Here is a 21,773-nt window from a genome sequence, read left to right as displayed (position 1 = left end):
ACAATATAATTATTGCAAGTTAATTTTACAATTTTGGTTAAATGTTCTTTTCCTTCTTCTAACTACAAAGATCACATCATTATATCTCTATTTTAGTGACAATGGCAATAATGCAAAGTTCATGATTCTAATAATCAGTGGCAGAGCTTTATTCAGACAAGGGAGGTCATGGCCCCCCAAATTTTTTATAAAAAAATTAGTAATGCTTCATCAAAAATGAAAAATAGTTCAATTGGTTTAAATGCTTTATTATAACTTGAAGTATCCAAATTCAATTCCTATCTCATACATTTATTGTATAATAATTTTTAGTGAGTGGGCCTTTGTTAACTTCACAACACATTAAAATTAAAAGATAAAATCAAATCAAATCAAAAAAGATAACTATAAAAACACAAAAGATAACATTTGCTTCTCAAAACATCGCTATGCTACAGTGAAACACGCTACTGCCTTTGCTTTGCTTCTCAAAAAATTAGGTATTTTTTATTTATTTAATTTAATATTATTTTATATTTTATTATTTATTTAATTTAATTTTTTATATGATAAAAATATTATAATATTTAATAAGTATTGATATTATTGTATTTTGATAAATTCATAAAAAAAAATTCAATAAATATTATAAATTTTAATATTTATCCTTCTAACTTTTTTTTTTACATATTTTACAGAATATATATTCAAATTTTTATACAAGAAAAATCAGAAAAATCAAAGAATTGATGCATTTTTTAAGAGGAAGGCTAATATTCAAGAAGGGGAACATATAACTTCTACAATATCAACACTTGTAGATAGTTCTTCTACTATAATGAATCACGAAAAAAGTGAGATACAACCTCCAAAAATTCAAAGAGTTGCATCTGATGAGTTTGATCTTAATTCTTTGGAACGAGACCCTGGAAAACGGCTTCAAATTTGGCAATATCACTCAAACCAGAGAGATGAGGTTAGACGAGCTTATCTTAAATGGAGTCCATATCAAAAGCATCTTGACAATTATCCTCTATCTGGTACGAAGCATCCAAGATGATTTCAATATGCTTGGTTTTGTATTTTTCCTTCATGGTTAGAGTATTCACCTTCTGAAGATGCTGCATATTGTTTATTTTGTTATTTGGTTAGCAAAAAATTCAGTGGACGTAATGAGTCAGATATTTTTATTAGTAAAGGGTTTAGAAATTGGAAAAAAGTTAATGATGGAAAGAATTGTGCTTTTCTTAAACATATTGGAGATCCTTGCTCACCACACAATAATGCAGTTGGAGCATGTCTAGATTTATTGAATCAGGCAAGTCACATCCAAAATGTAATTGAGGATCATACTTCTGAGGAAATTCAAAAGAATCGATTGCGTCTAAAATTCTCCATTGATGCAACTCGTTGGCTTACATTTCAAGCTTGTGCTTTCAGAGGCCATGATGAGACTCCATAATAAAAAAATCGAGGTAATTTTCTTGAAATGATAAAACTCATAGCATCTTACAATGATGAAGTTGCAAGAACTGTGTTAGAAAATGCTCCATATAATGCTAAATATACTTCACATCAAATTCAAAAAGAAATCTTGCATATACTCTCAAACAAGGTGAGAAAGCATATTTGTGAAGAAATTGGAGATTCCAAGTTTTGCATTGTAGTAGATGAAGCTCGTGATGAATCCAAAAGAGAACAAATGGCACTTGTTTTGAGATTTGTTGATATACATGGTTTTATTCAAGAGCGTTTTCTTGATCTTGTACATGTCAAAGATACTACATCATTAACTCTAAAACAAGAATTGTGCGGCATTCTTTCTCGACATGGTCTTGATGTCTCTAATATTCGTGGTCAAGGATATGATGGCGCCAGCAACATGAGAGGAGAATGGAATGGGTTACAAGCATTATTCTTAAAAGATTGTCCTTATGCTTACTATATCCACTGTTTTGCTCACCGATTACAACTTGTATTAGTTGCTGCATCAAGAGAAGTTATTCATGTGCATCAGTTTTTTTCAAAATTGACTTTCATCGTCAATATCATTTGTTCTTCTAGTAAGCGACATGATGAGTTACATGCTGCCAAGACAGATGAAATTGTCCATTTATTAGAGATTGATGAACTTGAAACTGGTAAAGGGGCAAATCAAATTGGTACTTTGAAACGAGCAGGTGATACTCGATGGAGTTCTCATTTCTCTTCTGTTTGCAGTTTGATAAATATGTATGGTGCAACGTTGACTGTTTTACAAAAGATTATTATTGATGGATCAACTTATTCTCAGCGTGGTGATGCAGATAGTGCTTACAATACCCTGACCTCATTTGAGTTTGTATTGATCTTGCATTTGATGAAAGATATGATGGGAATAACTGATATTCTTTGTCAAGCTTTACAAAAGCAGTCTCAAGACATAGTTAATGCTGTGCAACTAGTTCATTCTACAAAAACACTTATCCAAAGCATGAGAGATGACAGATGGGAGGAATTATTAAAAAATGTGAAATTATTTTGTGAGTAACATGATATTCTAATTCCTGATTTAACTGCTTCTTATGTTGCAAGGCAAGGACGCTCGCGTCACCAAAAAGATCATATTATAGTTGAGCATTATTTTAGAGTGGAGATATTTTTAGTCACAATTGATAAGCAATTACAAGAGTTAAATAGCAGATTTAATGATCAAGCAATGGATCTACTAAGTCTGAGCTCTACTCTCATGCCTAAGGATGCTTACAAAAATTTTGACATTGCTAAGATTTCTACTCTTGTTGATAGCTACTTTCCCGAAGACTTTACTGAACAAGAGAAGATTAATTTGCCTTTTCAGCTTCAGCATTTTATTCTTGATGTTCGTCAGCATCTAGAAATGAAGAATTTGTCAACTATTCATGAACTGTGTAGATGTTTAGCAGAAACAAAAAAGTCAAAAGTGTATTACTTGATTGATAGATTGATTCGTCTGATATTAACTCTTCCAGTTTCTACAGCTACTACAGAGCGATCATTTTCAGCAATGAAAATAATAAAGACAAGGTTAAGAAACAAGATGGAGGACGACTTTCTTGCGGATAGTTTGGTTATTTACATTGAGAAAGAAATTGCTGAAAAGTTTAGTTCTGACTCAATTATTGAAGATTTTAAGTCATTAAAAACTTGAAGAGTACCATTATAAACTATTTTATATTTTTTATCTATAGAATTATTTATTTATTATCTTATTAGTAACAAACTTAAAGAATAATTATATTTATAAATTTTATTTTGATATAAATATTATTATTAAATTTTTATGTTAAGTTTCTGGTCCCCAAAATTTTGGTTCAAGCTCCGCCACTGCTAATAATGGAATAATATGTCCTTCTCTATGCAATTTAACATGGAGTTCTAATAGATAATGTATTAGTTGAACTATGAAAAAAATCAACATAATAAAATTTTATACATCTAAACATGTTTGAAAAAGATCAACTTACAACTAAAGAATTTTTTTTTAAGAGTGATGCAGGTCAAGATGAGAATATAAATGGTTTGATATGTTGAATAAAATTTTAGAATTAGTGTCTAAATAAACTTATCAAACGGGTAGTTATATTTATCTGTGAATAGTACGATCCTGCATGGTCTAAAGACAACTCACATGCACAAAGACTATAAAATTATCGAGATGAATTATAGTAGGACATACAATAGGTATGATCCTTTCATGCTCGCACGTAATTTATGTCAGGTTTACTACATACATGTGCAATTTCTTGGTAGGTCTAGATCTAATTGGAGAATTGTAATTAAATGTAAATCGAAGGGCATGGTTGAATCTCTTGATGACAAGGTACAATATGAATTATTCCAAAATTAAAATTTAAACCACGTCAAAATTGTGTCTAAAATTGAAATTTCACAACTATTAATTTCCTCATTTGGAGAAATTAACATAGTCAATCTCCCAACTCAAATATTACAGAATGTAGATAAATTTGATGATGAGAATGATGATGACAAATCTATATCAGTTATCTGATTGAGGAGTGCTAGGGCCAGTAATTTTTGTGTTTTGTAATCATCAATTAGCCATCAATAATGTATTAAATGGTATGAGATTACATCCAATAGTAGAAGATCACTCATTTTTCTTTTAATGGTTAAGTGCTGACCACAAAATACAAAAATTGGTGGCCTCCTAGACTTTTCCTATCTGATTTACTAGAGTAAAATTAATATGCTTAATAATGTTTGTGCAATAGATCTAACACCTAATTAAATATAAAAATATATATAATAAATTCTTTTATTGTTAGATAATGAATGTTAACTACAAGAGGCGGGGCCATCTTAGATTTTTTGGCTGACGGAAACTTTTGTTACACAAATTTTTTTGTAAAAGTAATCTCTTGACTTTGTGAATTTATTTTGTCGTGATCTACATTGTTATAACTAATTTGACGTAATTTCAAAAATTTTATAATTTCGTAATATTATTACGTACAAAAATACTAGTGCTCCAAGCATTATCTGAAATGGGCCTGAACGTGAAGTCCAGATCCCTTTGTGTGGTAGCGTCCGACCTCTTTGGTGTCGAGGTGCCGCCTGTCCGAATTTCTCGTGAGGAGGTGCGGGTGGTACTGCAAGAGACTCCGATGCTTAAGTTAGCAAGGGCTTTAGACAGATTTTTAGTAGAGTAGAACGTGAACTATACCTGGGGGTGCCACTGTATTTATAGTAGAGTCGGTAACCACCTTTGTTAGAGTAGTTCTATCTTCTCTGATAGATAAGCGTTTCCTTTATCTTGTGAGTTTGTTGGGATCTACCTTCTAGATGAGGTAGAGTCAATTAGAGAGACTTAAGGAGGAAGTTACTTGTATAGTCATGTAGAACTGGACCTTTATGTTCCTGTCTGACCTCTTTAAAGAGGTCGGATTTATGGTGAGGTCCACCTTTATTGATGGACCTTTCGTATTTATTGGGCTTGGCTCTTATTTGCTTGGGCCAGGGTATGAATAGTGTAAACTCTGTGAAATTAGCGAATAATTAATTAATAAATTAATTTTTAATAAAAGAAATTAAAAATATAAATTTTATAGTAAAATAAGATAGAGCTAATTAAAATAAGAATTTTGACACTAATTTCAAAGAATTTGGCCCAAGATTGGACCGAACAGGCCGAACCGGTCGAACCAGACCCGTGGGCCCAACCAACTCACTCACTTAAGTGAGCTACAGCTCATCCTCTCTCTTCTGCATGCAAGAACGCTGAAGTCCAGCAAGAGAGGGAGGGAAGAACACTCCCAAGTTTGCAAACCCTCACTCCTTCTTTGATTCCACATAACTTCTTGCTCCGAGCTCTGATCGTCGTACTGTTTGCGACCGCGCGACCGCAGCCTCGAGCTCTACATAGCCCAATACGTTGTAAGGTAAGGAAACCACTTTATCATTTTCAATTTCTTCTCCTAAAATCCAAATATGGTTTGGTCCTAAGCGTTGAGATTTGTGGTTAATTTGATGTTTTAGGATCAAATAGACTTGAGGAATTAGTGGGTCTTGACTTAATTGAGGCACACACAAGGTAAGAATTCTCAACCCTAGTAAATCTCTTAGTTAATTGTAGCTTTGGTATTAAAGTTTGGTAGACATATGTGATGTTATGTATTAGGTGATATATGTATAAGAATTGAAGCATATTTGTGAAAATTGGAGGCTTGGAAATTAGTATTGGTTGCTGGATTTTGGTGTTGAGGGCTTGCAATCTTGCCTAGTGGGTTGTCTTGGGTTATACGAGGAAATCAGTCAAGGTATGGTTTAGGTTTCTCGTATTTAATATATAATGTTCTGTGAAAACTTAGGCTAGGTGACCATAGGATAGGTGTGAATACATGAGTACGATATTTTCCTAGCTCCTTTGATGATGATTGTTGATATTGATTATTAATTTGTTTGTGGTTCTTGTACATAATAAGAGTAGGATGATAAATGATGGGTTAATGATGTTTGATATGTTGAAAATGATGAATATGTATAGGTGAAGGATTGTTGATGATTTGTTGTTATAATTGTGAAGTTCATGCTTGAGAATTATGTAGAAATGAGGTATAGTTGATTACGGTAAGTTGTGGAGGCAGTATGGCTGTGATATGGTGTATTGATGAGTGGTTTGCAACCTTAAAATGTTGATTGAATTTGATTTTGGTAAAAAAAATGGAGTTTTAAGAGTTTTTGTGAAATATTAATTTTTGGCCGAACTTCGGTGAGCCATAACTTAGCTTCTGGATCCCCAAATTTTTTCAAACTTATTTTAAATGAAAATTGGTTCCGTGAAGTTTACGCCGTTTAAAGAATAGATGAAAAATGATTTGAAACGAAGAAGTTATGCGCATCAGAAGTTTGGGGTTCAAAACTAAAATTCTGCAAATTTTCAGACTTAGCCAAATTTTTTATAAAACGTGCTTGTATGCATACGCATACCCTTCCTACGTGAAGGGTCGATTCTGTTTGGGATGTATGCATACGCTGTTACGCATCCTGGCCCAAAAAGAGACCTATACATACACATACCTCTTGCATGCGTACGCATAGCCCTGTTAAGCAAATATATAGTGTTTTAAACCCAACTTTGACCCTCCAAATCTCTATTTTCATTCTGTTAATCCTAAACTAGGAACATGAAAGGAAGTTACTTGAATTATGAAATTGGCTAAAAAAATGAATAAATGTTACATCTGAGTACTCTTTCTCGAAAGCGCGACCCCATGAGTTGGTGGAAGGTGAGGATCCTCTTCCTTGTTCCTCCTGGTATTGTAAAATCGCCCCCAGCGAGATGGTGGGAGGTTAGGATCCCCTCCTTTGTTCCTCCTGGGCATATGAGAATGTACCTCCTGGAAAGATTTAAGGGTTGTGGTTTCACCCCACTTGCTCCAGGTTGGTTAGTATAGAGGCTCCCCGGATAGACGCAAGGGTTGTGGTTTCACCCCACTTGCTCCAGGTTATGATGAGTTATGTATAAAAATGAAATTATATGATGTATAAGTGATGATATGGCCATAATGAATTATTATGAAATGTTTATGAATGAATATGAAATGATTATCTGAGAAACGACTTTTCCTGGGTAAAGTACCGTGGCCTGCCACCACATGTTTCAGGTTGAGACTCGATACTCTGTTGACCCTACATCGTAAAGGTGACCAGGCACGTATAAATTCCTAGGAATGGTACCTCCATTGAGTAATTTGATATATATGTGTGAAAAAGCTATGCATAGACTCTTGGGGATGCGCGATGAGGGACAGTCCAGGGTTTAGCAACCGGACTTGTCGAGTTGGCTTGATAACCGACAGATGAGACTCATCGGCCATAGGACAAGCATGCATCATCTGCATATTATTTGAATTGCTTGTTTGTGCATTAATTATGATTGCCTAAGTGATTACAATATGCTATTTGTTATATTTGCTATATGTATTACTTGCATTCTACCTGTATTTGCCACTGCCTGCTTGTTTGTCTTTGTAAATTCACTGGAGATGGAGGAACAGAGGAAAGGCAGAGAGATTTAGGATTCTAGTTAAGTTTTAGTTAGAATTAAGAAAATGGTTAAGTTTAGAAAGCCATAGAGAACCACCGTGATTTATGTTTTCTGGTTTAGTTCTTTAAGGTTTATAATCTGAGTTTCAGTGTTCTAGGATTGCCTCTGGCATTCCCAAGACCTTATATCTTATGTGTGTGGCTCCTTTATCATGCTGAGAACCTCCGGTTCTCATCCCATACTATGTGGTTATTTTTCAGATGCAGGTCGAAAGGCACCTCGCTAAGCGTCTGGAGTTCTCCGCAGTGAAGTGGGCTTTTTGGGTTTATAGTTTTGTTCTCTATGTATATATGTTTTGTCTACGTGATTATAATCTGCTATTTGTTATAATTGCTATCTGTATTACTTGTGAACTACTTGTGTTTGCCTTGTTTTGCTTGTTTGTCTGTGCAACTCATAGGAGACGGAGGAACGGAGGAAAGGTGGAGAAGTTTAGTGAACAGGTTAAGTTTAGTTAGGTTTGAGAACCTTTAGATGACCACCCACTTATGGCTTATGTTTTTAGTTCCTTAAGCTTTATATCCGAGTGACGGCATTCCCAAGACCTTATATCTTATGTGCGTGGCACCTTTACCATGCTGAGAACCTCCGGTTCTCATCCCATACTATGTGGTTATTTTTCAGATGCAGGTCGAAAGGCACCTCGCTAAGCGTCTGGAGTTCTCCGCAGTGAAGTGGGCTTTTTGGGTTTATAGTTTTGTTCTCTATGTATATATGTTTTGCTTTTGCAACTCATAAAGGTTTATGGAAAATTAGGGTTTTAAATATGTATTTTGGGCTTTGGGCTGTATATTCTGTATGTAAATATTCTCCGGCCAACTTTAGCTTCACATGTTGAGTTAGGAATTTTTTATTTTGTATTCTTGACCCTCTATTCCTAGTTTCTGTTTATTTATGCCTTTGAACCTTAGTTTCTTCACACACAAGTAATCTTATTTCCGGAGCGTTGTGCTTTTTATTTTACGATTTTTGCTTTATCTGTTTTTCAAGGCTCCTCGTATACTGTATCCTTTTCAATATTATTATATATTTTTTTATTTTAGAGGTCGTAATACCATACCACCTCTGTTTTACATCCTAGGTGTAATGCTTTGTGTGGTAGGTATTACAAACAGTGCCCCTGCTTGAGTACGTTCCTTTTATAGAGGTCGGGCTCAAGCATTTTGCGGCTTCTGTAAAGGACATTGGACCTAGTTTGTCGGGATGTCCGATTTGTTCAAATTTTTTAACGTTAGGACTTTAATGCTAAGTGAACGTTTGCGTGACAGTTGCTCCTTGAGATCAGCGCACATTTTAATGAGGAGTAGATGAGCTGTTTGAAGCCATTTGGGCTTCATTGTTTCTTTTAAAGAGACTTCATCAACTCCTCTTTTCCCTCATTTTCATAAAAAGTTTCTATGTGCTTGTATGATTCATCCACTTCTGTTTTGCTTCCAAGATTTTCTCTTTCTTGGATTTCTGCAATATTTCTGCTTTCGCCGTTTCGAGGAGAGGAACGTTCGTGGTATCCCCTTCTCATGATCTTCTTCAAGGTTGGTTTCATCTCCTCCTTCCTCTTGAATTCTCATTTCTGACTTGCGTGAGATTTGCTTGCTGTTGGGTTTGCATTTTCTTTTTTGATAGAAAATCTATTTTCTTGTGAGCTTGATGTGAAGCGTTTGAAGAGTATGAGGTGTTTGTAAAAATTTAAAAAATTCTCTTCTTTTTTTGAAAGTATCTTCGTTTATATCTGGTGTTGCTGCTATTCTTTATGTGCTATACTGCCCCTAATGGTGTGACATTTGACGTGATGTTGTGTCGAAGGGGCGCCATTTTTTCGCTGTGTAGAAAAGATTTCGAAAAGAATGGATTTCCTTTGATTTCGTAGCTTTTATCCGACTTCTTTTGAAATGATGCCCGACTTTTTTGGTGATAGTCTTCTTTTATTTTTCGTTTGTAGGTGTAGCATTTATGTCTTGCAAAGTTATCTTGAACATGTCAACTAAGATTCTCCCTGCTCTTCAGGTTTGGGTAGATAGTACCGTTTTAGCGTGTGTTTCGGTAACCGACAAAGAGTAATTTGACGCGTTTTGTATATACCATAGTATCTGTGAGAATAGGGAGGATGAGAGGAACTATGTTTTAGAACCACTCGATCCTGAGGAGAAAGTCTATTTTTCTCCTATAGTAGAGTCCGAACAACCTTTCTTTTTTGCCTATGACTACTTCTTTACTAGGCTTGGTGTCCGACTTCCTTTCACCGACTTTGAAATGGAGGTCTTGCAATCTTCTAACCTTGCCCCTTCTAAACTACACCCGAACTCCTGGACTTTTATGAAAATGTTCCAACTCTTGTGTCGAGAATTGGACGATTAGCCCACGCTGAACGTTTTCTTTTACCTTTTTGTGGCCACTAAACCGTATAGTTCTACTAAGAAGTCGGGATGGATATCCTTCCGAGCTGTATAAGGTCGGAAGGATTTTTCCATCTTTGACGACTCCTTCCATAACTTTAAAAACCACTTCTTTAAGATCAAAAGTGATGTTGGTGTCCGACCTATTTGCCCGAGAACCAAGCAAACTTGTTCCCTTTATACTGGCAGGACACCTTCGAAATTGTTAAGCACAATCTCTCCGACTAAGATAATTTAGAGAGGGGTGTAGTAGACTTCATTCTAGGTACTTGGGGCTAAGATCCTCATTTCGACACAAAGAGGTACTTGGGAGATCCTAGCCTTCTGAGTCGGACCTTGGTAGTGCTTGTTCCTTCGGTTTTTTGGTTTTATTCTTGTTTATTAGATGTTAATTCCAATTGAATCCTGTTTGTTTTTGCAAAAGGTATGGCTCCTAAATTTGCTATAAAGCTTCTCCGTAATATCAACAAGAGAGTAGTGGCTCGGAACCTTCAGCGGCAAAAGGAGGCCGGGGAAGGACCTTCGCAGCAGGAGGTCAGCAAGTCAATCCGATCTTCGCCTAGGAAGAGGTCAGGATCGGATCCTTCTAATCCAAAAGTTATTATCCTGACTCCCCTCTCCCAACTTATCTCTTCGGACTCCACCCCTTCATCTCCTTCGTCTACTGAACCGCCTCCCAAAAAACAGAAGCTCGATGAAGAGGAGAGCATCTACACCAAGAATTTCGATGCTCTGGCTTGGGGGGAGGAGAACCTTGTTCCTCATCATCGCGTGAGTATGGACGATGTGGTGATAAAAAACCAACTCCAGACTCTCAATCCAATCTTCGCCTAGGAAGAGGTCGGGATCGGATCCTTCTAATCCAAAAGTTATTATCCTAACTCCCCTCTTCCAACTTATCTCTTCGGACTCCACCCCTTCATATCCTTCGTCCACTGAACCGCCTCCTAAAAAACAGAAGCTCGATGAAGAGGAGAGCATCTACACCAAAAATTTCGATGCTCTAGCTTGAGGGGAGGAGAACCTTGTTCCTCATCATCGCGTGAGTATGGACGATGTGGTGATAAAAAAACTAACTCCAGACTTTGGCTTGCGGGGGACTCCGCCTCGTGGGAGTTTGCTCTCAACTTTTCAGGGAGCTGAAGAGCTCTCCTATTCAAGTTACTACTGGGGCTTTGGTGGCTGCCCGAGCTGCCGTAGAGAGGCTAAATGGGATCAAGGTTGAGTTGGAGAAAGAATGACGCTTTGAAGGCCGACATGGAAAGAGCTCGGGAAAGGGCGAACAAGTCGGAAGCAGCTGCTTCTCTGGCTGACGAGAAAGCCAAAAAATATCAAGAAAGCTATACTTGGGTGTTCGGAGGAAGACTTGCCCGGGAAGAAGAGCTGGAGAAGTTGAAAAAGGGGTTGGTCGGGTTCCAAGAGACAACTGTCTTGGGTATGGATGAGATGTTCAAGAATCTTAAAACCCAAGTTAAGGTCTTGGCCCCCGACCTCGATCTGTCCCTCTTTAGCACGGATAATATAGTGGTGGATGGGAAGATTGTTCATGCAGTTGATTCGGAGGATGAGGAGGAGACCCTTCTAGATTCAAAGACTTTGGGGCATCAGGTCAGTCAGACCTCTACCTCGAGAACTCAACATGAAGAAGCTGTAGTGGAAACTTCTACTCCTACTTCTGAGGTTGTTCCTACTGTGTCCGTGTTCATGATTCCTCTTTCTCCTTCAGCCGAAGGCAAAGATGCTACCACTGGAGAGGCTCTTGATCCGCTTATGGGCGAGAAGCCTTGATTTCTACTCCTTTTTGCTTTTCCTGTTAGCCCGACCTGTGAGCTTTATGAAATTTTATATGTAATAGTTTGTAGTTTATGAACACTTTCCTTTCTATTTAGTTGTTTTCTACAACTTTTTGTTAAGAAATGTTCAAGAACTTTGTGTTTAAAATTTACCATGGTTTGTTTCTTTTGCTGTAGTAAGGTATATACACCTTGAGTCTTTAATTTCCTTAAGTAGGGCCGACTTCGAGTAATCAGTCCTTTCTAAGTTATTTTTACAACTCTCTTTTTGTTCCAACCTGTTTTGAGGTCGCTTCGTACGAGTTACTTATATAACTTCTTACATTAACTTGTACCTTGTTGCTTTATCTTACCGACCACTTTTGGGTCGGGCAATAATTTTTGCAGTTTGTCGAGCTTAAGTTAATGCATTTGAAATAGAAAACTTAAAAGAAATAAAGCATGAATCTTTTATTAATGTTTAAGAAATTTCTTTACAAGGCTTTTGGCTAAAGGCTTGGGTGCCCCTATCCCTTGTATTGGTGCCTCATTAAAAAATTCTTTCTTTCTTAGAAAAAAGAGTGCACATAGGTACAAGATTTTTAGCTATAATACCTTTTTAGGTTACAAGCGTGCCAAGACCTCGGGAGCTCCTGCCCTTGGAGGTTAGACACCTTATAGAAACCTTTACCTAGGACTTGTACTATTTTGTAATGTCTTTTCCAGTTTGCAGCTAGCTTTCCTTCACCCGACTTCTGTGTTCCGATGTCGTTCCGAATCAGGATAAGGTCATTGGTAGTGAAGTTTCTCTTGATCACTTTTAGAGCCATCCTTCGCTTCAGAGCTTCCTCTTTAATCCGAGCTCTTTCCTGGACTTCATGCAGGAGGTCGAGCTCTTCTCTTTGGGCCTGGGTGTTAGTTCTTTCGTTGTAAAATAGAACTCTAGGTGAATCTTCAGCTACTTCTTTGAGGATCACTTCTTCTATTACATATGCAAGTCGGAAGGGTGATTCTCCCATTATGGAATGTGGAGTGATCTGGTAAGCACACAAGACTTGAGGAAGCTCGTCAGCCCAAGATCCTTTCGTATCTTGCAATCGGCGCTTTAACCCGGCCAATATGACTTTGTTGGCAGCTTCAGGTTGTCCATTAGTCTGGGGTGCTCTACGGATGTAAATTGGTGTTTAATTTTCAAGTCGGACACCATATTTCTGAAGGTCGAGTCGGTAAATTGGGTTTCATTGTCCGTGGTAATGGAGTGGGAACTCCAAACCTTGTAACGATGTTCTTATACAAGAATTTCTGACTTCTTTGAGCAGTGATGGTTGCCAAGGGTTCTGCCTTAATCCACTTAGTAAAATAGTCAACCCCTACTATGAGGTACTTGACTTGGCCTGGGGCCTAGGGGAATGGTCTAAGTAGATCCAGCCCCCATTTGGCAAATGGCCATGGTGAGGTGACACTGATGAGCTCCTCAGGAGGTGCTACATGGAAATTGGCATATTTTTGGCAAGGCGGACACGTTTTATCGAACTCGACTGCCTCCTTCTATAAGGTCGGCCAGAAAAAGCCAGCTCGGATCACTTTTTTAGCTAATGACCGAGCTCCTAGGTGATTTCCACATATGCCACTATGTACGTCCTCCAAGACTTCCTTTGTGCTGGAGGTCGGGACGCATTTTAAAAGGGGTGTGGAGATCCCTCTTTTGTATAGGATATTGTGAACTAGAGTATTGTTTTGTGCCTCTTTTACAAGCCTTTTAGCCTCATTTTCATCATTGGGGAGCATGTCAAATTTGAGGTAGCTGACTGTAGGAGCCATCCACCCTAAATGTTGATTGTGTATGGTGAGCACTTCTTCCTTTGATAGGATGGATTTTGCAAAGTTTCCTGAATGAGGCTTCTGTTATTGCCCCCTGGCTTGGTGCTGGCTAACTTTGATAGAGTATCAGCTCGGGCATTAGATTCCCGAGTTACATGCCGGACTTCACTTTCTAAAAAGTGTGTCAATTGTTATCGTGTCTCATCCAAAAATTTCTTCATAGTGGGATCTTTAGCTTGGTAGGTGCCATTGATTTTCGAAGTTATTACTTGTGAATCACTGAGCACCACCACTTTTTCTGCTTCCACTTTAGCCAGCTTCAAGCCAGCAAGGAGAGCTTCATATTCTACCTGATTATTAGAAGTAAGGAACTCGAACCTTAATGATAGCTCTATCCGAGTTCATTGGTCACTTTCTAAAATAATACCAATCCCGCTTCCAGATTTATTTGATGACCCATCTACGTACATACTCCATGTGGTGGGATTCCCAGGACTTTCAGTGTATTCAGCGATGAAATCGGTAAGGTATTGTGATTTGATGGCTGTCCGAGATTTGTATCTTAAGTCGAACACGGGCAGCTCCACCGCCCACTGTAGAATCTTTTCGACTAAGTCCGTCTTTTGTAGGATATTTTTCATCGATTAATTAGTACGGACTTTAATGGCATGGGCATGGAAATAAGGTCAGAGCCTTCGAGATGTGAGACCAAGAGCATAAGCAAACTTCTCTATCTTTTGATAATTCAGCTCTGCCCCTTGTAAGGCTTTGCTGATGAAGTAGATAGGTTGTTACCCCTTTTCGTCTTCCTGGACCAGGGCCGAGGCTATAGCCTAACTTCCCACGAATAAATATAGTACGAGCTCTTCTCCCTTCTCAGGTCGAGTAAGTGTGGGTGGTTGCCCCAAGAATGCCTTAAAGTCTTGGAAAGCTTGTTCGCATTCTGGGGTCCACTCGAATTGCTTCCCTTTCATTAGAATTGAGTAAAGGGGAAGTGATTTTAGAGCTGACCCTGCCATAAATCTGGATAGAGCGACCAACCTCCCATTTAATTGTTGGACCTCTTTAACACAAGTCGGACTCTTCATATTGAGTATGGCTTGGCATTTATCGGGATTTGCTTCTATGCCTCTTTGAGTTAGCATAAAACTTAAGAACTTTCCAACTTCTACAGCAAAGGTGCATTTTAAGGAATTTAGCCTCATTTCATGCTTCCTTATGGTAGAAAATACTTCCGAGAGGTTGGTCAATAGTGTCCCATCCTCTTTGGTCTTTACAAGCATGTCATCCACATATACCTCCATGAGTTTTCCAATGTGAGAAGAAAACACTTTGCTCATTAACCGTTGGTAGGTTGCTCCCGTATTCTTTAACCCGAAAGGCATCACTATGTAACAATAGTTTGCTTTTAGTGTTATGAATGAGATCTTTTCTTGGTTCGGCTTATACATCGAGATTTGGTTGTATCCCGAGTAAGCATCCATAAAGGACAAATATTTGTATCCTGACGCTGAGTCGACCAAGGCGTCTATGCTGGGGAGTGGATAAGGGTCCTTAGGCCAAGCTTTATAGAGGTTGGTATAATCAACACACATTCTCCACTGTTCGTTTTATTTTTTCACCAACACCACGTTGGCTAGTCATAGTGGATATTTTACCTCCCTTATAAATCCTGCCTCTGGTAAGGGTTGCACTTGTTTCTGTACGACTTGTGTTCGCTCCGGCCCGAGCTTTCTACGCTTCTGCTGAACAGGTCGGGAACCTGGATACACAGTGAGCCTATGACATATCAAGTTAGGATTTATGCCAGGCATGTCGGAGGCTTTCCATGCAAAGAGATCGGAGTTTTCCCTTAACAATTCAACGAGTTATTTCTTTAGGCTTTCTTCCAGATTCGCCCCTATGCTCGTTGTCTTGTCGGGGTGGTCTCCTATTTGTATCTCTTTCGTTTTGCCCTCAGGTTGGGGTTGTAGTTCTTCTCGAACTTGGACTCTGCCTAACTCGATTGTATCGATTTTTTTACCTTCCGAGATGCCTTTCAAGCTGAGGCTCTCATTATAGCATTTTCTTTTCTGAAGGTGGTGTACGATGAGATATAACCCAGAGGTTAGATCGGGGTATCTCCCAGTCCAAAGAGTCTATCTGGGTATGCCATTAGATCCTTTTCCTCTAACCCGAGCTTGTCAAAGGCAGCCTTGAACAAGATATCCGCCGAGCTACCTTGATCTACCAAGGTCTGGTGTAAGTTAGCGTTTGCTAGGATCATAATTATTACCACTGGGTCATCGTGCCTGGTATTATTCCTTGAGCATCTTCTTTGGTGAAGGAGATGGTGGGTAAATCGGGTGATCGATCGTCCTATCCGACTTGATATACTTCCTTGAGGTGTCTTTTTTGCGAGGATTTTGATATTCCTCCTCCCGCGAATCCACCATTTATCATATGTATATGTCGTTCAGGGGCGTGAGGAGGGCGTTCTGGCGTCCTCCTTCTTCATCCCTTCTTCTCTTTCTCGGGTCGTCCGACCTGTTTGCCAGGTATTTATCAAGTCAGCCTTTCCTAGCTAACTTTTCAATGACATTCTTGAGATCATAGCATTCATTAGTGGAGTTCCTGTATAGTTTGTGATACTCACAATATTTAGTCCGACTTCCAGCTTTCTTATGCTTAATCGGACGAGGAGGCGAAAGCTTCTCCGTGTGGCATATCTCCCTGTAAACATCGACTAGGGAAACTCGTAGAGGGGTGTAGTTGTGTTACTTTCGAGGCTTTTCGGCGCTTTGCTCCTCCTTCTTTTTGGGTTCCCTTTCCTTGTCCCGACTTTGGTAGTAAGGCAAGTTAGCTCGCAGGGGAGGTTCTCTAAGTCTGGAATTTTCTTCTATGTTGATGTATTTTTCTGCCCTTTCTTGTACTTCATTCAAAGAAAACGGATGTCATTTAGATATTGACTAGGAGAACGGTCCTTCTTTTAGGCCATTGACCAAACCCATGATTATCGGTTCGGTTGGTAGGTTTTGGATTTCTAGGCCGGCTTTATTGAATCTTTCCATATAATCACGAAGACTTTCCCCCGACCTCTTGCTTTACTCCTAGCAGGCTTGGGGCGTGCTTCATTTTGTCTTTTTGAATGGAGAATCTGGTTAGAAATTTTCTGGCTAGATCGTCAAAACTAATGACCAACCTGATGGGCAGGCCATCAAACCACTTCGTTGCAACCTTTGTTAAAGTAGTTGGGAAGGCCTTGCAACGAGTTACATCAGAAGCATCAGCCAGATACATTCTGCTTCTGATGTTGCTGAGGTGGTGACTTGGGTCGGACGTTCCATCGTAGAGATCCATGTCGGGTGATTTGAAGTTCCTAGGAACTTTAGCCCTCATGATCTCTTCTGTGAACGGATCCTGTCCTCCTAAGGGTGTAAGACCCAGAACTTTTGAGAAGTCTTATTATGACCAAGTCTCAAATCATATAGTTATTTATAGCCTTAATTTTAGAAATTATTTTATCAGAGATAATTAAGGCAATTTTTGATTTATTGGATTTGAGACGAGTTATGATTATTATCCAATTTTATAATTATTGAGTTATTTTCTATATTTAAATTATAAAGTTGATAGTTATGAAATAATAAGGATTTTATATGATATGGACTAAATAATCAATATTTTAATATATTGATATTGCTCTTTTAGAAAATAGAGAAATTAATTATATTATTTCTAAATTTTGGATTGGACATTTTATTGAAAATAAAGTGTGAAATTGAGGAGCAAATAGTATTTCTATACATTAATTTTGTTGGATTAAAATTTGTTCCTAATTACTATGTTACCTCTACTTTTATTTGAAATTACAAAATTACCATTGAACCCAATTTTACCCTAACCCTAAAAATCCTACCCGGTTCCCCTGACCCGGTTTCCCCAAACTGCTACAGCCTTCCTTTCTAACAAGCAGCGGCAATACACAGTTTCCTTTGATTTCCATGAAAGAAAGAAGCTAAAGCAGAGAGAGAGAGAGAGGCTGAGTGCGGCAGAGGAGAGTGAGGAAGCCACCGCTCAAATGGTCACCGTCGAACCCGCCATCGCGCCGTCGTCCTGCTCAACGCTGCCGTCCCATCTCACCGCGTCGTCGTGCCACGCCTTGAGGGCTGTCACGCAAGGGAAGAGAGGAGAGAACGTGCCGCCGCTCCCTACCGTCGACCCACGTCTCGCCGTCGCACCACCGTCCCCGTACCGCCGTCATTCGGTCCATCCGCGAGTCGCCGAGCCAGGCTGAGAGCAAGGGAGACGCGCGAAGGAGAGAAAAGATCTGAGACCGAGCTGAGGTCCAACCACCACGTCGGAGTCCATCCGCGTCGCCGTCGTACGCGCCGTGACCTCCAGCCGCGCTGTTGCCAGTCGTGCCTACTCTGCCACCGTGAAGCCCAGCTGCTGTTGGGAACCTTGTCGCTGCTCATGGGGTGCGCCGGTAAGCCTCTGCCGCCGGAAAATGTCACTGCTGCACCGGCCACCGCCACAGGTGACGCTATTGGAAAGGGGAGTTGCGCCTCTGTGTTTATGGCTGCCGGAGAAGTGGTTGTGGCTGCCGGAACCACACCGGAGCTTCTGGCCGTCTCTGCCACTTGAGACCCCCACTGCCGTCGCCGGAAAACGCCTCTGCCGCCGTCGAGATCCAATGCCGGTAAGGGTTTCGAATTTGGTTTTCGTTTCTTGTGAGATTCTGGAGTTTTATTGTTGCGGCATGTTGGTTTCAGTCACCGTTGCCGGAGTCGGGTCGCCGCAGCCGCTGGACGTGGCTGCCGGGGCCACCGTCCAACCGGTTCAGAGGGCACTGCGGTCCGGTTCAGCCGTTCTTAGTTTCAGTAAGTATTCCTATTTCGAGAGCCTCGCGTTAGTATTCTGTTGTGTACGGTTAATGAATACGAGTTTTGATAACGTGGGGTCGAGTCCTGATTATTGTATGTTGCGATTAGTGTTGCTATGGTTATTGCGAACGTGACTGGGAGCTGAGGTTTTGGTTGCCGTCAGTTCGGGTTGAGGCGGAAAGGACTCTGTGAGGCGTTTGGATTATGGATTTGCGTTTTGAGGTAGGGGCGCTTTCCGAAAACTATATTTTGTATATTGGAATTATTACATATGGGTACTGATGTGAGGATGTGTATTTGGTGATTGTATCAGTCCTATGTATGGTTTGGTTGTTTTGTATGATTATGGGTGTTGGTTTAACTCGACTGTTGTGTGGCTTTGTGAAACGAAATGCTTTTGATATTGATTCTTTTAAAGCTTTGAGATCGAGTTGAATCCGTTGGGGATTGATTTGAGTTGAATGGATTTTCTTGAGAATGTGTAAAATAGAATACACTCTTGATTTCAGCCTGGCTGGCTTTAAATGATCTGGCTTTTGATAAATGATTGTTGCTGAACCTTTTCTTTAAAGCTTTAGAAATGAGTTTATTCGGCTGATTATGATTTGATGTTGAAACGGTTTTCTTGAAATATGGAATTGAGATGACTGTTGGATTTTGGCTTGCCTTGAACTGATTTTGGAAACTGGGCTGTTGAAAAGGATTGTGAAACGGTTTAGTTTGGACCCGAACCGGGTGGCAAAGTCCAAGTTTTAGGGGAGGTGCTGCCGAAATTTCTATAAAATCTGAGTCTTTATTGAAATGTTGTCTGGCAAATGATGAGTTAAAGATTTCTACTATTTTATTTGAATTATCAAGAAAAGTATGATTCATGCTTTCGAAATGGGTTAGTAAAGATGGAAATTGTGACTTAGTCTTGCTTCTTAAGAAAGGCATTGTATCTCTTTCAGGAGAAAGTTATTTAGATGAAATTTGTGTTTTAAAGCTATTTGAATGTGAAAAGGGTTTAAGCCTTCGTAGCTCAAACCTACTTGCTCCGCGAGGGGTGTTTCTATCCATGGTTAGCTACCAGGACGTGTCGGGTTGGCTATATAACCGGCAGATGATATCATCAGCCACTAGGGACAGGCATGCATCATATGCATCTATGTGACATTGTTTGGGTGTGCATATTATACTTGGTGTGCCTATGTGATTAATTGCTAATTGTTCTACTTGCAATAAATGTTTGTTTGTGCTTGCATCTTTCTATTTGTGTTTGCTACTGGGACTCTGTTGGATTGTGGTGATTTGGTTGATGGTTGGATTGTTTGGGCCTATGACCGTGGATGGATTGAGATGGACCGATGGTTGGTTTCGAGTTTGTGTTTCTGATTTGGAAAAAAATGTGAAAGACTATTTGGTTCAGCATGGTTAAACCTTTTTGAAAGACTTTTGGGTTTTTGAGAATTGAACGGTTCCTCTTTTAGAAAAGATTTCCGACTTTACTTTTATTGTAAACCGTTGTTTTTGAAAAGAGGCATAAGACGGTTATTAATCACTGATACTGTTTATCTTCACGTATCCTATTACGGTAATTCCCAAAAACCCTCTACTGAGAACCCTTTCGAGGATGATGTTCTCACCCCCCTACATTTTTTCCCTTTCAGGATATGGGCGCAGAAGTTACGAAGAGCTTATTTAATTGTTGTTGTGATGCTCTGATTTGTTTTAGTTATGGTTTATTGTACCCTCGCCTTTATCTTAATATATTCTGTAAGAGGGATAGGAATTGTATTGGGTAATGCTTGTAATATTATTTATATATGTATATGTATATACATATGGATGTAATCTTTATGAGTTTTTGAAAGTGTATTGTATGTACGGATGTATGTTGTATAACGAAAGTATTTTTGAGAGCGGCATTGCGGTTTAAAGTTTCAAACAGGCTCATATTTTAGTATTAAATAGTATAAAAGTCGTCGTAATGTCCGAGCTATCAGAGTTGCGCAGCCGGAAGCGTGAGCTTTGGTAGTTAGGGTGTTACAAAGGGGCTTTCATCACGCTCCGTCTGAGTGTCCCTTCTTCGTATGTCGACTTCTAGTTTCCGTAACTTATCTTCCAATTTCTTTCGTCGTCTTACCTCCTTTCGTGATTCTTGCTCGACTTCCTGTTGTCGTTCAGCCTCATATTTGAGCTGTTGTAGCCGATTCCCTTGACCATGAATGAGATCCAGAATCTCAGTCGTATGGGATTGATTCTTAGCTTCAGGATGGTGGATCTCCGATTGGATCCTCCTTGTTTAGGGATTTCCTGAGGTCTCTTCCCCGCTGGGGTCGTGGTGTTGTGGTAGAGGTGGAAGCAGGAGGGCTTGATTTTCTGGGTGACCCTTTGGTTCAGACTTAGATGCCGTATAGCCGTCCCTGCGCTCATCGTCTGTCATTTATCAAACGGTGAATCCCAAGTCCCCGGCAACGGCGCCAATGTTCCGAGGGTTACCTGGAACATTGATTTGGGCCTGAACGTGAAATTTAGATTCCTTTGTGTGGCAACGTCCGACCTCTTTGGTGCCGAGGTGCCACCTGTTCAAGTTCCTCGTAAGGAGGTGGGGGAGGGGGGTGGTATCTGCAAGAGACTCCGATGCTTAGGTTAGCGAGGGCTTTAGCCAGATTTTTAGTAGAGTAGAACGTGAACTATACCTGGGAGTGCCAGTGTATTTATAGTAGAGTCGGTAACCACCTTTGTTAGAGTAATTCTATCTTCTCTGATAGATAAGCGTTCCATTTATCTTGGGAGTTTGTTGGGATCTACCTTCTAAATGAGGTAGAGTCAGGTAGAAAGACTTAAAGACGCAGTTACTTGTTTAGTCAAATAAAACTTGACCTTTATGTTTTTATCCGACCTCTTTAAAAAGGTCGGGTTTATGGTAGGTTCACCTTTGTCAATGGACCTTTCATATTTATTGAGCCTGACTCTAATTTGCTTGGGTCAGGTATGAATAACTAGCATATAATATCATATAATATCATATCAAAAGGTATTATATCAAAAGGTATTATAAGATTTTAAAAGGTATTATAAGATTTTAAAAAAACAAATAGCATATTATGAAAAAAAAATCAAATAGTAATATAATATTTGAGGTAAAAAAAAGGATTATAATATTTATACGAGTTTTCCAAATTTTATGAAGTCTGAAGTTTATTGCGTGATTTACATTAAAATTTTAAGAAACTATATATAATGATTTTTTAAATTGAATTAATCACTTAATTTATTTTTTATATATAATAATATCAATTCAATTAATTTAAATTGATCTAATAGTTAGTTTATTAATTTATTTATATAATAATATAATTTATTGGCAAGT

The 21,773-nt window shown here is 39.0% G+C and overlaps 1 pseudogene; it reads left to right on the top strand.

Moving 5' to 3' along the window:
• LOC107648479 lies at nt 754-3,148 on the top strand (annotated as a pseudogene).

The sequence above is a fragment of the Arachis ipaensis genome, chromosome B01 (assembly GCF_000816755.2).
Source record: "Arachis ipaensis cultivar K30076 chromosome B01, Araip1.1, whole genome shotgun sequence".
Taxonomy (NCBI): domain Eukaryota; kingdom Viridiplantae; phylum Streptophyta; class Magnoliopsida; order Fabales; family Fabaceae; genus Arachis; species Arachis ipaensis.
This window is presented reverse-complemented; position numbering and strand designations above follow the sequence as displayed.